Below are 15,241 nucleotides of genomic sequence, written 5' to 3'. Positions count from 1 at the left end.
TCTTGACCAATAATGGTATCGCGTCTTCTATGGAGCTCACGCCCGCCCCGGCGATATCTTCCTTCAGCTGCTGGAAAGTGGCCTTGGCAGCCATAGATAAGGGAAGGACAGTACAATCAACCAAAGGCCTAATCTTCTCCGAGTAACCCTGCACCCACCAAGAATAATGGGCGAATAGTCCTCAGGCCCGCCACAACGAGGGCTCATCATTTGGGGCCGCCATGTCAAGCAAAGGTCGCAGGCGCTCGGCATCTGGCTTTATCTCCCCCTCAGTCACGGAGTACCTGAGGAGGTCGATTGCCCTGGCCGCATATTGGCACTTATCCTCATTGAAGGTCAGATTGTACTTTTTCGTCACGTCCAGGAATCGTCGCAAGTTGGCGTCGTGGTCGTCCTGAGCATGCCCACAGATTGTCACGTTATCCACGTACACGAAAATATCCTTCAATTGCTCTTTTGTCACAATGTCATCGATTGCAAGCGTTGAAAGCAGGAGGGACCCCGTTAGTCACCCCGAAGGGTATGCGGCGGAACTCATTTAGCCTCTGGCCAGATTCGAACCCCGTGTTAGGTTTGTCCATCACGCGTATCAGAATCTGATGATACACACTTTTCAAGTCCAGGGTGCTAAACACTCGGTATAGTCACGTCACGTACTAGATCGTCCATCTTGGGTAACGGATACGCATCCAACTGAGTGAAGCTATTTATAGTGTGCGAATAATTGACGACTAGGTGCTTCCTATGGTTGTCCGAATGCACCACCAGCACCTGAGCCCTCCACAGGGAAGTACTCGGCTCTATAATCCCTTCTCGCAGCAATTGTATGGTCTTGTCAGCAATGAACAGCGTGTCCGCCCAAGTGTACCATCTAGACTTTACTGTTTGCAGTTTACAGTCGGCCGTCAAACTAGGAAAGAGCCAAAGGCTCTATAGCCATCTCGGCCAGTCCGCAGACCGAAAGTGTATTCTTCCCACATCCAACCCGCATCTCGAGGCGGCCATGTCACTGCAAGAAAAAAAATAGCACATCCGCACACAGAACCGGCATTATGAAGAGTTTAACATCGGAATATTCCACATCATTGATAACCAAATTAACCATGCACAAGCCCTTAATGCGAGCGCACAACCCTGACGAGGCCATATCGATGCGTCGTGTAGCTCGACCAATGGTCAACCCATATCTCTGCACCAAAGCTTGACTAACGAAGCTCATACTGCTCCCCATGTCAATCAGCACGTCAGCCGATTCTCCCTCCACGAGGACAGGAAGTACAGTTCGAGTGAGGCTACTCGATAGCCCGGGGGCCCCTTCATGCGCAACTCGAAGTGTTGGTTCCAGCAAGAAAGTCAGCCCCGGCGAGGGTCGAGCGCCGCAAGGCAAACTTTTGCAAAATGTCTTTTTCTTCCACAATTATGACACTGCACGTCTCTAGCCAGACAAAGAGACCGCGTGTGACGCATATTGCTGCAGAAATAACAGCATGGTGTTCGCTGCAGAAGAGGAAGAAGCCACGGCGGCCTGCCTCAAAGGATCCTTGCCCCGGGCCGGCGGCATGTCGATTGATCCAGCCGGCGCTGCGGCATCAGCCAGAGAACGCACCGCCATAACATTCCACTCCGCGGTAGGCCCCGCCATGGTGTACGGGCGGCCGTAAACCGCCGAGCGTGTATGAGCCAACTGCAAAATTTGGGCTTGCTCGAAAGCTTCCTAGAGCGACAGTCTTCTCCAATAATCACAATCGTATTGCAGACGAAGAGATCCCCACCACAAATGCATCACACATTAAATCATCCGTTGATTCGGCAACTGTGCGTGGCACCATTATGCAATCCTTACCGAGATGTCTCAGCTCTTGAAGGTATTGCTCCAGCTGGCGTAGGCATCAGATTTTTTTTTTCCCGTAGTGTGCTATCGAGGAGGCGCAGGCCGCAGCGGCGTTTGAGGATCCCCAGCGAAGTGCTCAAGCTTCAGCAGCTTGTCCATGTTCCAGTGAGGAAGCTTGTCCATGTTCCATCAGATGCAATTCCATAATTTCATCACTTGCACCACCATCAAGTTCTGAGCCAGCCAATGGTGCCAACGGATTGCAGGAGTCAGCCAATGAGTACCACTGGATCAGAGCAAATGCAAAAATTTGTGTAGACAGGCACTGCACCTACAAAGCATCAGGCAGAGCAAAGAAATGGTGAGGCCACATCTGGGACAAGTTGGAGCAACAGTTTATGAGCATAGTTAACTTCTCTAGTCCATGATGCTCAATTGCTCTCAATAAGTTGTCAAACATCTTGTACCAGTGGTTCCATTCTTTGGCAGCACTGCTCGAGTTTGGGTTTGCTTCAAACCGTTCAGGACGTAAGAATTTGTCCATCAGGAAATTCTTGCTGAGTAAATTGTAATAAGCCGTAGGGAGTATAGAGAAGAGGCTTGACTCGATTGAAATCATTCAAGTCGGTTTTACTCGGCAAGAACTGAACAACCTGTAACACAGATAGATGCAACAAGAACGCCACTCAGTAGAGCGCATACTTCCGCCGTGGGTCAAGTTGGAATAGTATGATTTCACAAAAGTTTGAGGGAGTAGTTCAGTGACAACACAAGACAAGACAACACAAGACAGACACTGCACAGATATATATTTAGAATATATAGAAGATAGTAAAAAAAAAAAAACAAGGAAATTTCACTTATATTTTCGGATTCAGCGTTCAAGTCTATATAAGTGAGTGTATTTTGAGGCATGTGTGACTTCAAATAAAATTGTAAGCCAGGAATAACGTTCGTTTCATTCCTTAGGGATAAAACATGTAAAACTGGCCCAAACATTAAAACAAAACTCGCTCATTTGAAGTCGTACAAGCTAATGCGACCACCCATTCTTCTGGGAAGAATCCCGTGCACATGCTTGTCACACTTAAGTCACCTAAGTCTTTATAAGTTCATCAAATACTGACACCGTGATTGACATTCGCTGAGGTAAATGTTGATATCTCTTCTGAAGTAAAAAAAAAAAAAAAAACTGTTTTAAAGCATTATACGTATCAAACGATACATTTTATGAAACGGGGAAACCTAATACACACTTTGGTGGTTTTAAAATGACAGAATATGTATTTATTAGAAAGAAAAAAAATGAACATTGAAGACGCTGCTAAAAAAAACACAACGCTCTAACGCATAACCATGAGTTTAAACTACATTTACAACAAATATGAAAACTATTTTCATATCACAATGTTAATTAAAAACACCTCAGCCACGTGACTTAAAAACACCTCACCACGTCATTTTACACCTCACCACCACATAATTCAAAATACCTCACCACCACATAATTCAAAATACCTCACCACCACACAATTCAAAATACCTCACCACCACGTGATTCAAAATAACCACCACATTATTAAAAACACTTCACAACCACGGAAACAAAAGTTTCAGGGATTAGTTCCGTGACAACAGACACTGCCCAGATATGTAGATATATAGATAAATAAACCTGAAAATCGCAGAGCCAGAATTATTTTTTGGTCTGGGAAGCCCCTGCGAGTTTTCTTCTTCAGCCTCTCAACCCTGGATGAATATGCGATCTTTAAAAAAAAGTTCGAATTATGCCAAATCTGTTTTATTCGTTTGTTAATATACCTCAGCCATTGACAAATCTGGAATTATAATTTTATTTGAGGTTCAAATTAACCCGGGACATTGTGTCAAACGATCCCAGCAAGTCTGTACATGTGATAAATAATTAATCGTCCACAGTCGAAGACTCTTCTTCTTCATGCAATAACAACTTCCAGCTTCCAGACCGTACATCCAATAATCTTCAAATTTTGCAGACTTGTTACTCTTCATGACTTCGACTATAGTATGAAGTTTCACGTCGATCAATCAAGTGGTTCAAGAGATATAAATGTTTTTATTATTTGCGTTTAATTAACGATATCTGCCAAACCACGTGACCTATCGCAAATTCCAAAAGGGCATTTTAGTAGACCGATATGCTGAACAGATTTGTGAAGTTTCCCCTCAATTGGATCACAAATTAGGGAGGAGCTAGGTTTTAAATGTTTGTGCTTAAAAACGTCATAACTCTGAAACCATGCGATTCATGACATCATGCTCACTGACTTTTTTGTTCGTCATAGGTATGCGATTCTGCCTGCAAAGTTTGGCCTCGATCTGTTCAGGCGTTTGAGAAAATTGGATTTTAGTGTTATTCACTCAAAACAATATGGCGGCCGAACCACGTGACCTGTGACATCATAATTACCATAAAAATATTCTACAGACAGTCCCTCCTGTGGAGAAAATTTGCTCTCAATCGGTCCAATTATTGCAGAGAAAATGGTTTTTAAAGGAAAACAAAAATAAATTCCCCAAAAAACTTCCTGGATCCAGAATAATTTCCTGAGCTTCACCAAAAACTAATCAATCAATTCTTCCTTATCCGAAGGGCAACCATCCCACCAACTTTCATCCAAGTCTGTTCAGAACTTTTCCAGATATCTTGTTCACAACACACGAACACACACACACGCACGCACACGATCGAATGCATTACTCCCTGGCAGGAGTAAAGATCGGCCCGTCACATTTGACCAACATAATTATAATAATGCAACAAGCATAATAATACAACAAGTACAATAATACAACAAGCATAATAATGCAACAAGCATAATAATGCAACAAGCATAATAATGCAACACACAAAATAATTACTAGGCCTACCATAATTATCACACACATCTCCAGTAACCATCTTGAAAATCGTAATGATTGTGAGTACTGAGTAATGGGAGGACCTGGAAATATATAGCACGTGACGCTGTTGTTGTTGTTAAAAGGTAAAGGGTGAGGGCTTACAGTACATGGGATTTGAAAGACAATTTATGACATAGAGGTTCACAGGTTAACATCTCACAGGTAGCGGACTTAACTCTCAACGTATCTGGGTTAAACTAGCAGTCTTACTGTAAACTGTCTTCCTAGTGATGTTCAGCGCAGGGTGATGCATCAATGAGCATGCCTTCCTTTGTAAACCACGTTAAGTCGGCTATCCCATCTGCTAGCAGCATCATTAATGGCGGGTTATTTTTACACAGGAAAGGGTTCCGCGTCCGCGTAATTATAATACATAGTTTAGGCGGTGTATTGGTACGCCTTATTGTGTGTCATAATTTGGTAAACATCTGTGATGGCGAATTAAAAATTAAATCAAAATTTTTCATTTAAATGGGAATCATTTCGTTACATTTACACGTATTTTTCGTTCACATATCAAATGCGGATATTAAGAAGATCCGATTTTAAAATAGAAACGGATTGGCAGATATCATGTCAGTAGTGTATATATGTTGCTTCTGGGACACTCTCATTTTCCCATTGACTTACATGTTAATTTTACTCTTAACCTCATTGCCCATTAACACCTCTATTTCTCCCACCCTCATCTTTATGAACCTTTTGTCTATAGTACCTATCCTTAATGTTGTTCATTAGACCACTCAAACACTACAAATATTTGTTTTCCCTTATAGACCTATAATCCTTCTTCTACATATCATCTGGCAGATTATCTTTGACCCACTCAAACATTGACCCATGCACTTACATGTTAATTTTCCTCTCACCTCTTTACGAACCTTTTAGCCTTTTGACACTCAAACAATGATTCCCCATTGGTCTTATGGTACTCTTGCTATCAATGATCCCGAGTAGACCACTCAAACATCGATCCTACAAATATTTGTTTATGCGTAGGAAATAATTTAATTCTCCTCCAACTCTCTTTACCATCTAATATATTAACAAAAAAGATGTTTGAGTTTGGTTCTTTATTAAGATATTTTAACTGAGCTAAGATAAAATGGTAAACCTCCCTCAATGTTCTTGTTTGAGCGCCTCCAGTGCCACATACCATTTTTAAATTAAAGTATATATTCCCCCCCCCCCCCCCCCCCTTTTTTAACTTATCACTTATATACTTATATAACCATAAGGGAGACTATCAATTCCATTTTCTAAAATAAACCTCTTATCATCAAAAGCCCCCAATGCTTTCTTATTCACCTCTTCTGAATATAATTTATGTTTATAACTTCTTATTCCATTAATCTTTCTAAACTCTTCTTTCTTTGTTGTTAAACAGTTATAATAATCCTTAAAGTTTATTGTTTCTTTAATAACATTTTTCTTTACACCTTTTAACTTCTTGTCAGTCTTTTCAACGTTATTCACAATGTATTTATAAGCATAAGCCTTAGACCTCAATCCCACAAATTCACTCATGACATTTCCTCCTAATTCATCCTTAAACTTTCCAATCACCTTTTTATTTTTAGAAGAGAACAACTCACTCTCTGGACTGTAATTACTAGTGTCATAGATATTAATGTCCTTTTTCATGTCTGAATAAACATCATCAGTATTAATTTGCAAAATAAAACTATCTGTATCCATATAAAGTAGATTAACATCATTTTGATATTTCTTTCTCAAGTTATTATAAAAGTAATCATACATTAATGACTTTGATAAATCAAGAATTGATGTTCCAATATAAATAGGTTTGTCCATTTCAATACTCTCTTTAATCAAATGGATCGCACAAAAGTTCTCAGTAAAGACCTCAGCTCTAGTAAAACTCGATCTATTAATTAATTTTGATGCTTGTTTCCAAGATGTTGATAGTCTGATATTTTGTCTTTTCCTCACATTTTCCATGGTCTTACCAAAGACCGCATTATTCATCAATTTATAAAAGTCTTTCTCAAAATCTGTTTTTGACTCTGTTCTTCTATGTGTATTAAAATCAATGTACCCCTTTAACCAATGACTTTGATTGAACTTTAGAACCCTATGGATCTTCTCTACTCTTAGACCTTTTGATAAATATTGTCGCAAATTTCTTTGGTGTAGAACATAATTTTTCTTGTTATATAATGTAGTAAGTAATTTTTCTGTTGATTCACCTTTTTAAATGATTGTTGATAATCACTTAACCACTCCTTCTTTGGACTTTCCTTTTCACAAGCAAATGGGAGATCTTTGTGTAGGTTATGAAGTTCCTCTGGATATTTCAAATCAACTTCAAAATAATAACCAACTTTTCTTTATCCAATTCTTTTTGTGTAGAGATACATACATCTTGTAAAACCTTTTTGTAGTCTTTTTCCTTTACCCATCTAAGTTTTCCATAAGGAAGAGCCTGAGACATTGCCCAGCCATACAGGTTGTTCGCGTCATAGTACATCAAGTAAGAACTCTCTTTCGTTGAATCATAATTTGGAAGATATTTGTTATTTGCTTTTGCGTATCTACTCAAGCAGACTTGTGAAATTCCACCTCTTTTTGCCTTTTCAATCATCAAAAGCATATCAACATCGGTTATCAAATCCAAAGCTTGTTTTGTCATTTTCAACATCGCAGTCCAGGCCAATCCAGGTGCTGTGTAGTAGTGAGCAGGATCCAATCCATATCCAGTGCAACAAACAGATCTAAAGGCTTCAAACACATCGGCCAATAAAAGCACATCAGTTTTGAGATACAAATCGTGATACTCGCCAAGATTCTTGATGTTATATTTTTCCCAAACATTTGGTGCGTGTACATAATCTTTATCAGATATATGACTGTTGTTTAATTTGTTATAGAAATTTTCTTTTGAAGGAAGTTGTGTTTCATTGAATCTCTCAAATGAGTCCATATAGTCATAGGGGTAAATTCCCTTTTGTGTTAGAAAATCTTTATCTAAAAAATACTCTGAAAGACATGGAAACTCTTTTAGATTTTGAACCAAGTTAGCCAATGGACTTGCCATGAATTTAAATGTATCAAGAAATCTGATATGAGTAATAGGAGATGTGTGAATTGTTTTTGTGAATGAAATGTATTTCTGATCCGTGTTTGGAATTGCTGAGATACTTCCAGAAGTCTTTGAGAGTTCCTTGATAAATAGATGTGTATCATAATGAGCGTTGTTATGAAGAAAAACAGGAATGAAAGAGGGGAGTTGATAATTAATATTACAACTTTGATGAGCCGGACCTCTATATTTACCAGTGAGATGACAATGGTCTCTAACCTTTAGACCTTTACCAATTTTCTTCTCACAAATATGACAGGCAACCTTTGGCTGTCTAAATTCTCTTTTTCTTTACTTGTTAAGGACATTGGTTTATTGGTTTCTCTCATTATCTTGGTTAATCGGACACAATCTTTTTCTAGTCGTTTCACAAACTCCTCTGGGGTATTTGAGCCTCTATACACCTCTAACTTGTTATATTCATCACCAACGGATGATTTGATATAATAACAAAAACCACAAGGAGTATGTTTTTGATATTTATTTGTGTACGATTCTTTTGGATCTGGAGAAGCAGTATCAATTTTTTCTAAAATACTTTCAAAATCAGCATATATAGCAAATGGATGTTTTATTGTTTTCTTTTCATCTTTGAATGTGATATTTGAGCCTTTTTTAGGCATGTTGATTACCGTTGATTTATGTTCACCACAATAATTTGAATGTTTATCTAATCTTTCTTGTGTATGGAAGAAGTTAAGACAACGCATACAAATATATATTTTATTTGTTCTTTTACATACTTGTGGTTTTATTAATTTTGTAATATCTTTGATGTATGTATGATGTGAATTTTCGTCTGAATTAAAATATAGAAGATTAATATGAGTTTGTTTACAATTGTCAGAAAGCTTTAAAACCTGAATGTTGTTTGTTTGTTCGACCATAAACATTAACTGATAAATTATTTAACTTTTCAAATTTAGGAATATCATTTAAAGTCATCGGAAACTTTAGATCTTTCGTATTTAATGTATTCTCATATTTTTTATAATGAGATACTCTCATCATGAAAATGTGGAGGATGTAAGTGTGCTAGAATAGACCAGAGAAAACATTTATTGTCCTTATTTTTGATATTGATAACTGCTTTTCTATTTTTGATAACACTGGGTAAATCAATGTAAGAAGAAGCTTTTAGAGGATCTGATTTAAGAATATGAATGTCTATGTAAATAATTTTTCCTATATTGAATCCACTTCCTACGATTGAATTATCCACATCTTGCTCTTGTTTAATAAGTTCATCATAGACTCCTGATGTTTTAAAATCTTGATATGAAGATATAAAGTGTGGCTCAGTTCTCATGAATGGTGTATCTATAATTCCTTCGTCGTTTGTCATTTCTAATTTTACTCCCATATAAAATTTAAGTGGTTTCATTTCTTTTAGTGTTTTTTCAATCAATGTTTGAACAGCAGGTTTAACTATTTCTACAGCATCAACTATAGACTCTGGTTCAGGAGGTTTGAAGTTAAAGACTTATTTTAATATGTCCTTTGAATGCGCCATCAGAGTTTTTAGTTGTGATAAAATTTGATAAATGTTGATTTGTTTTAAGATGTATTTCGAAGCCTTTCTTGAGGATATTTTTATTACAGGCAGAACAGTGTTTTGTTTCCTTCTGAATAGGAGATAGTAGGTGAAGTAGATTAAATGTGTGTTTGTTAGTTTTAAAGTGTCTTTTGTATTGTTTATATTCTTGTTCACAAATGTCGCAATACGTTGCTTTGATCATATTTATATAGCAAAATTATACTTAAAGTAAAACACCTTTTTAGAGGCTTTTTTAAAGATGAAACTGTGCTTTAAGTAAAACACTTATAGAAGAAAGTGCCTTTTTACAGGCTTTTTATATATGAAACTATACTTAAACTAAAACACTTTTTCACTCAGAATCATCTGAGTCATAACTATCACATGAATACTCAGAATCATACTCAGAGTCATCAATAAAGGTACTCTCATAACTATCATTTGAGCACAAACTATTAGCATCATAACTATCATCTGAGTTCAATGAAATACTATCATCACCATCGTCCGAGTTCAATGAAATACTATCATCACTATCGTCCGAGTTCAATAAAATAGTAAAATCTTCACTGCTGTGATGACTCAAATTTAATTAGCAGGAAAAATATTCCCATCAATATCTATATACTTTCTTTCATTAACAGATTCATTCTCTACATTTTTAATATCAGAAGTTATCTTTAAATAATCTCTAACTATCATAGAACGAAATGACATTTCACCAGAAATATTAACATCATTCATTTTACTTAGATCTACACCCTTTGGATTATTAAAGAAAATACAAATGTCTCCTCTAGAATTATTAATGGTCTTATCATTCATTTTCAAAGTATCGCGATCGATCACTTTTTCAAGCTTTGAATAAATTGCCAGGAGTAGAGGAGAAACTTTTGTTAGATTTACTTTAATGGATGTCTTTCCAGGTATAGTTAGAGCTCTTCCTTTAAATGAAATAGAGGGGCTCATGTTATTTTCCATAACTGGTTTTACCCAAAAATTTCCATATTTATCTTTGTTCAATTTAACATCTTTGACATATTTTTCTATATCTTCCACCTAAGTAGAGATTGATTGAAATTTGTCTTTTGTGCTTTGAAACATTGTATTTATTAACGAATAAACTTGCGTTTAGTTTAAGTAAAAATTTACTATATAAATATGATAGAAGGATATTTAGAATTTCCAGACTCTCCATATGATAAATTAGAGAATTGTCCGGCTTGTGATAGAATAGGGCTTAATAATGAGGGTTCATATAAACAATGTATTTTCTGTGATTTAATTTTAATTAATGATAATAAAAAATATAAAAATATATATAACTCTTTTAAATTAGAACCAAAAATGAATTACTTTACAAGATTAATAAGAGAGATGAATGTTAAGTATTGTGATGATAATACACCATTTCTTTCAAGGGAAGAGACTATTTGTATTGAGGAAATATATAAGGGTTTAATGATATTTATTATTCAAAATAATTTTAATGGAAATGTTAATACAAGATACTATATAAATAAAATAATGAATTATTTTGAAATTAAACCCGAACTCAGGATAAAATATAGAGTTTCTAAAATAGCTCAAAAAAAGTTAGATGACTTGTTTTCCAAATATATAAATGAATGATTTTTTACCCGTTTGGGAAAATAAGATAAAATTTAATAACCATAAAAACATTCCAAATTCATTGAGATGTCTAATAGTTGGTTCAAGCGGATGTGGAAAAACCTGTTTGCTTTTAAAGATGCTCCTTTCCCCCAACTTTTTAGATTATGATAATTTAATAATTTTTACGAAGTCAAGTTTTCAACCCGAGTATCAACTACTATCACAAGGTTTTAATGCGGGTCTTAACAAGGAAGACATTATCGGTTTATTTAAACTTCAAAACAAACTAAATGATTACAACATTGAGGATATAATACAACTATTTTGTGATACACAGAAATCAAAATCAAAACCCATAACTTGTATTCTCAGTGATAATACGGATGATATACCTTCACCTCAAGATTTAGATAAATCAAAAAAGAACCTCGTTATCTTTGATGATTGTGTTAATGAGAGAAACCAAACAGTAATGGATAGCTACTACACAAGAGGGAGACATTCTTCTTGTAATTGTATTTATCTTAGTCAGTCATATTTTCAACTCCCTCGGCGCTCAATAAGAAACAATGCCAATACTTTTATTTTATTCAAGTTAAATTCAATAGATGTAAATAATTTTTTGGAGAGATAATTGCTCTACGTTATGTAGTAAAAAAGAATTTGAAAATTATATGAAACACACGATTGGAAAATATAAATATATTGTTGTGAAACAAGATGAGATACTAACTGATATTTTACACACATAAATGACAACTATTATTATTAATCTTGTGGGTGAAATGACAATCTGCTCCAGGAAAGAACTTTCATAAATCTAAACTCTTGAATAGTAAAAATGAAAAGATTGTAAGTTTTTTTTTAAAACACCCTATGATTCGTTTTGTAAGTACTACAACCAGAGCAATGCGACCAGGAGAAGTAGAAGGGAAAGATTATTACTACATTTCAATGGAGAAACATATGCGATTGAGGAACGGAGGTCAAATATTTGAGGAGGTCTCTCTTGGTTCTACAAAATATTCACATTGTAAGAGTGAGTTAAATAAAGTAAAATCTAACGGTGTTGGGATTTTAGAAACGAATCCTGAAGGAATGAGACAAATTATTAAACATTTGTGTGGTGATGGAGTTAAGATTTTATCATTCGGTTTTGATATCGATGAGGAGACTCAACGCAAACGTATGAAAAGCAGAGATACAAGTATTAGTGAAGAAGAAATAACAACTTGTATTAATACCAATAAAGAATTTGATGAAATATTTAAAGAAAAGGATTTATTTCAACACATTTACTATAATGACGAAGAAAAGGAAAATTTTCCCATTGACCTTTACAATTCATTAAATGATATTTTTCAATAAATAAATACAGAAGATGAATACCGAAGAAAGAGCAAGAAAGTTTAAAGAACATCAAGAGTTGGTTTCAAAAGTTGTAAAGCAACAGGAAGAGATAAAGAAGAAACAGAGACAGAAACTAACTGGTGAAGAAGCCTTTGAAAGAAAACAAGAGAAAATTTTTAAACCACTTTTAAAAACTCAACAAACGATTTCACCTACAGTTCCCACAGTAGAATTTACTCAGAAAAAACTTCAAATGCTCAAAGATTTTAGTCAAATGACAGAGCAAGAACTTGGAGAATTAGAATATGATGATGAAGGATTATTTCGGAAACTGGAGGAGGTAAATCAACCCCCTAATTATGTTGTGGAAGCTCTACAAAACAATGAATATTCAGCGGATTCAAAAACCAGTGCTGGTCTCATTCCAACAGAAGAACCAGCACAGTTCTATCTTGTGAAAGAAAAGTTATTGATATTTAATGATGAATTGGTGTTCTTAAGTTCTGCTCAACCAAATGTTGAATTAACTCAACCTTCATGGAACGGTGGAAAAAGGAATCCTGAAGGAATGAGACAAATGGGGTAAGGGGTGTGGTCGAGCGCAGCTTCATGGAACGGTGGAACCGCTCGCACAACCCGTTGGCTTGGGGGTGGTAGGCCGTGGTACGGTGGAGCCTGACGCCCAGGTTGCGGGCGACCGCGCCCCACAGCTCGGAGGTCAACTGCGGCCCGCGGTCCGAAGAGATGTCCGCCGGTGCGCCGAAACGGGCGACCCAGGTGGCGATGAAAGCCTGCGCCACGTCGGCGGTGGTGGTGGAGACGAGGGTAACGGCCTCCGGCCACCTGGTGGACCTGTCCATCATGGTGAGCAGGTGTGTGAAACCCCGTGATGGGGGAAGGGGGCCCACCAGGTCCACGTTGACGTGGTCGAAACGGCGTTCGGGCACGGTGAAAGGTGCCAGCAGGGCCTGGGTGTGTCGGTGGACCTTGGCCTGTTGGCAGGCCGTGCAGGTGCTGGTCCAATCGCGGACATCCCGTCAAAGGCCGTGCCAGATGAATCGCGCCGACACCAGCTTCTGGGAAGCTTTCCGGCCCGGGTGGGAAAGGCCGTGGAGGGAGGCGAAGATGCGGCGTTGCCAGGTAACGGGCACGATGGGGCGAGGCTGGCCTTGGGAGACGTCGCAGAGCAGGACAGTGTCCGCGAAGGGGACGTCGGCCAGGCGGAGGCCCGTGTCCGTCGCCCGGAGGGCTTGCACCGTGGTGTCGGTGGTCTGGTCAGCCGCCATACGCGCGAAGTCCACGCCGAGGTGGACCGCGTTCGCGCTGGCCCGAGAAAGACAGTTGGCCACGGCGTTGTCTTTCCCGGCGATGTGCCGGATGTCCGTGGTAAACTCCGACACGGCGAAGAGGTGGCGCTGCTGGCGGGCCAACCACGGCTCCGTGACTTTGGCCATTGCGTAAACCAACGGCTTGTGGTCGACGAAAGCCGTGAAGGGTCGGCCCTCCAGGAGGTGGCGGAAATGGCGAACGGCCAGGTGTAGACCGAGGAGCTCGCGGTCAAACGTGCTATATTTGAGCTCGTTCGGCCGGAGTTGCCGGCTGAAAAAAGTGAGTGGCTGCCAAACCCCGTTCACCCATTGCTCATGTACGGCGCCCACCGCATAGTCGGAGGCATCCGTGGTGAGGGCGATGGGAGCGTTGAGCACCGGGTGAGCGAGCAATGTTGCGTCGGCGAGGGCCCGCTTTGAGCTTATAAATGCCGCGTCCATGGCTGCGGACCAGACGACGTCGTGTTTGGCCGGCTTGCCCCGGAGGGCTTCGTAGAGGAGCTGCATGAGCTGAGCAGCGCGGGGCACGAAGCGGTGATAGAAATTCACCATTCCGAGGAACTCCTGCAGGGCCTTGATGGAGCGGGGACGCGGAAACGCGGTGATGGCCTCGACCTTGGTAGGCAGCGGCACGGCCCCATTCTTGGTGATGTGGTGGCCCAAAAAATCAACGGGCGACGTGCCGAAGTGGCATTTGGCCGGCTTGACGATTAGGCCGTGCTCGCTGAGGCGCCCGAACAGTGTTCGGAGGTGGAGGAGGTGCTCGGCCCGGGACGCGCTGGCGACGAGGATGTCGTCCAGGTAGACGAAGAGGAACGGCAGGTCACGCAGCACGCCGTTCATCAAGCGCTGGAACGCCTGAGCCGCGTTCTTGAGGCCGAATGGCATTCGAAGGAATTCGAATAAGCCGAACAGCGTGATGACGGCCGTTTTTGGGATGTCGGCCGGCCTGACAGGTACCTGGTGGTATCCCCGTATCAAATCGATCTTCGAAAAAATGACCCGTCCTGCCAAACGGGCGGAGAAGTCTTGAATGTGTGGGATCGGATACCTGTCGGGGGTGGTAACGTCGTTAAGGTGGCGGTAGGCGCCACATGGGCGCCAGCCGCCCCCCGGCTTCGGTACGATGTGTAGTGGCGAAGCCCACGCGCTATCGGAGCGCCGCACGATGCCGAGGTGTTCCAAAGCGTCGAACTCGGCTTTGGCCATGGCGAGCTTGGCTGGGTCGAGGCGGCGGGCTCTGGCGTAGACCGGCGGGCCCGTGGTTGGTATGTGGTGCTCGATACCATGTCGTACCGCGACGGCCGAAAACGTCGGCCGCGTGAGGGCCGGGAACTCCGCGAGCAGGCGAGCAAACTCGTTCGCCGCCGGGAGGGCGCAGGCTAGCTCGGTCGGCGCGGAGCTGCTCAACGTGCATGCCAGGGAGCTGAAGGTCTCGGCGTTGACGAGGCGACGCCGTTTGACGTCAACCAGCAGCCCGTGTGCGCAGAGGAAGTCGGCGCCCAGCAGAGCCATGGGCACGCTTGCGGTCACAA

The 15,241-nt window shown here is 40.1% G+C and overlaps 1 long non-coding RNA gene across 1 annotated transcript in view; it reads right to left on the bottom strand.

The window, feature by feature from the left end:
• Nucleotides 1-2,280: 2,280 nt before the first annotated feature.
• The window catches only part of LOC144891271 (uncharacterized), a 53,897-nt gene continuing 40,936 nt past the window's right edge, over nt 2,281-15,241 (bottom strand). The window contains exon 3 of the long non-coding RNA XR_013622779.1: nt 2,281-2,484. This is a non-coding gene — a long non-coding RNA (uncharacterized LOC144891271). The remainder of the gene's footprint in view (nt 2,485-15,241) is intronic.

The sequence above is a fragment of the Myxine glutinosa genome, chromosome 3 (assembly GCF_964187855.1).
Source record: "Myxine glutinosa chromosome 3, kmMyxGlut1.1, whole genome shotgun sequence".
Lineage (NCBI taxonomy): Eukaryota > Metazoa > Chordata > Myxini > Myxiniformes > Myxinidae > Myxine > Myxine glutinosa.
The sequence above is the reverse complement of the archived record's forward strand: the minus strand, read 5'-3'. Positions and strand labels throughout refer to the sequence as shown.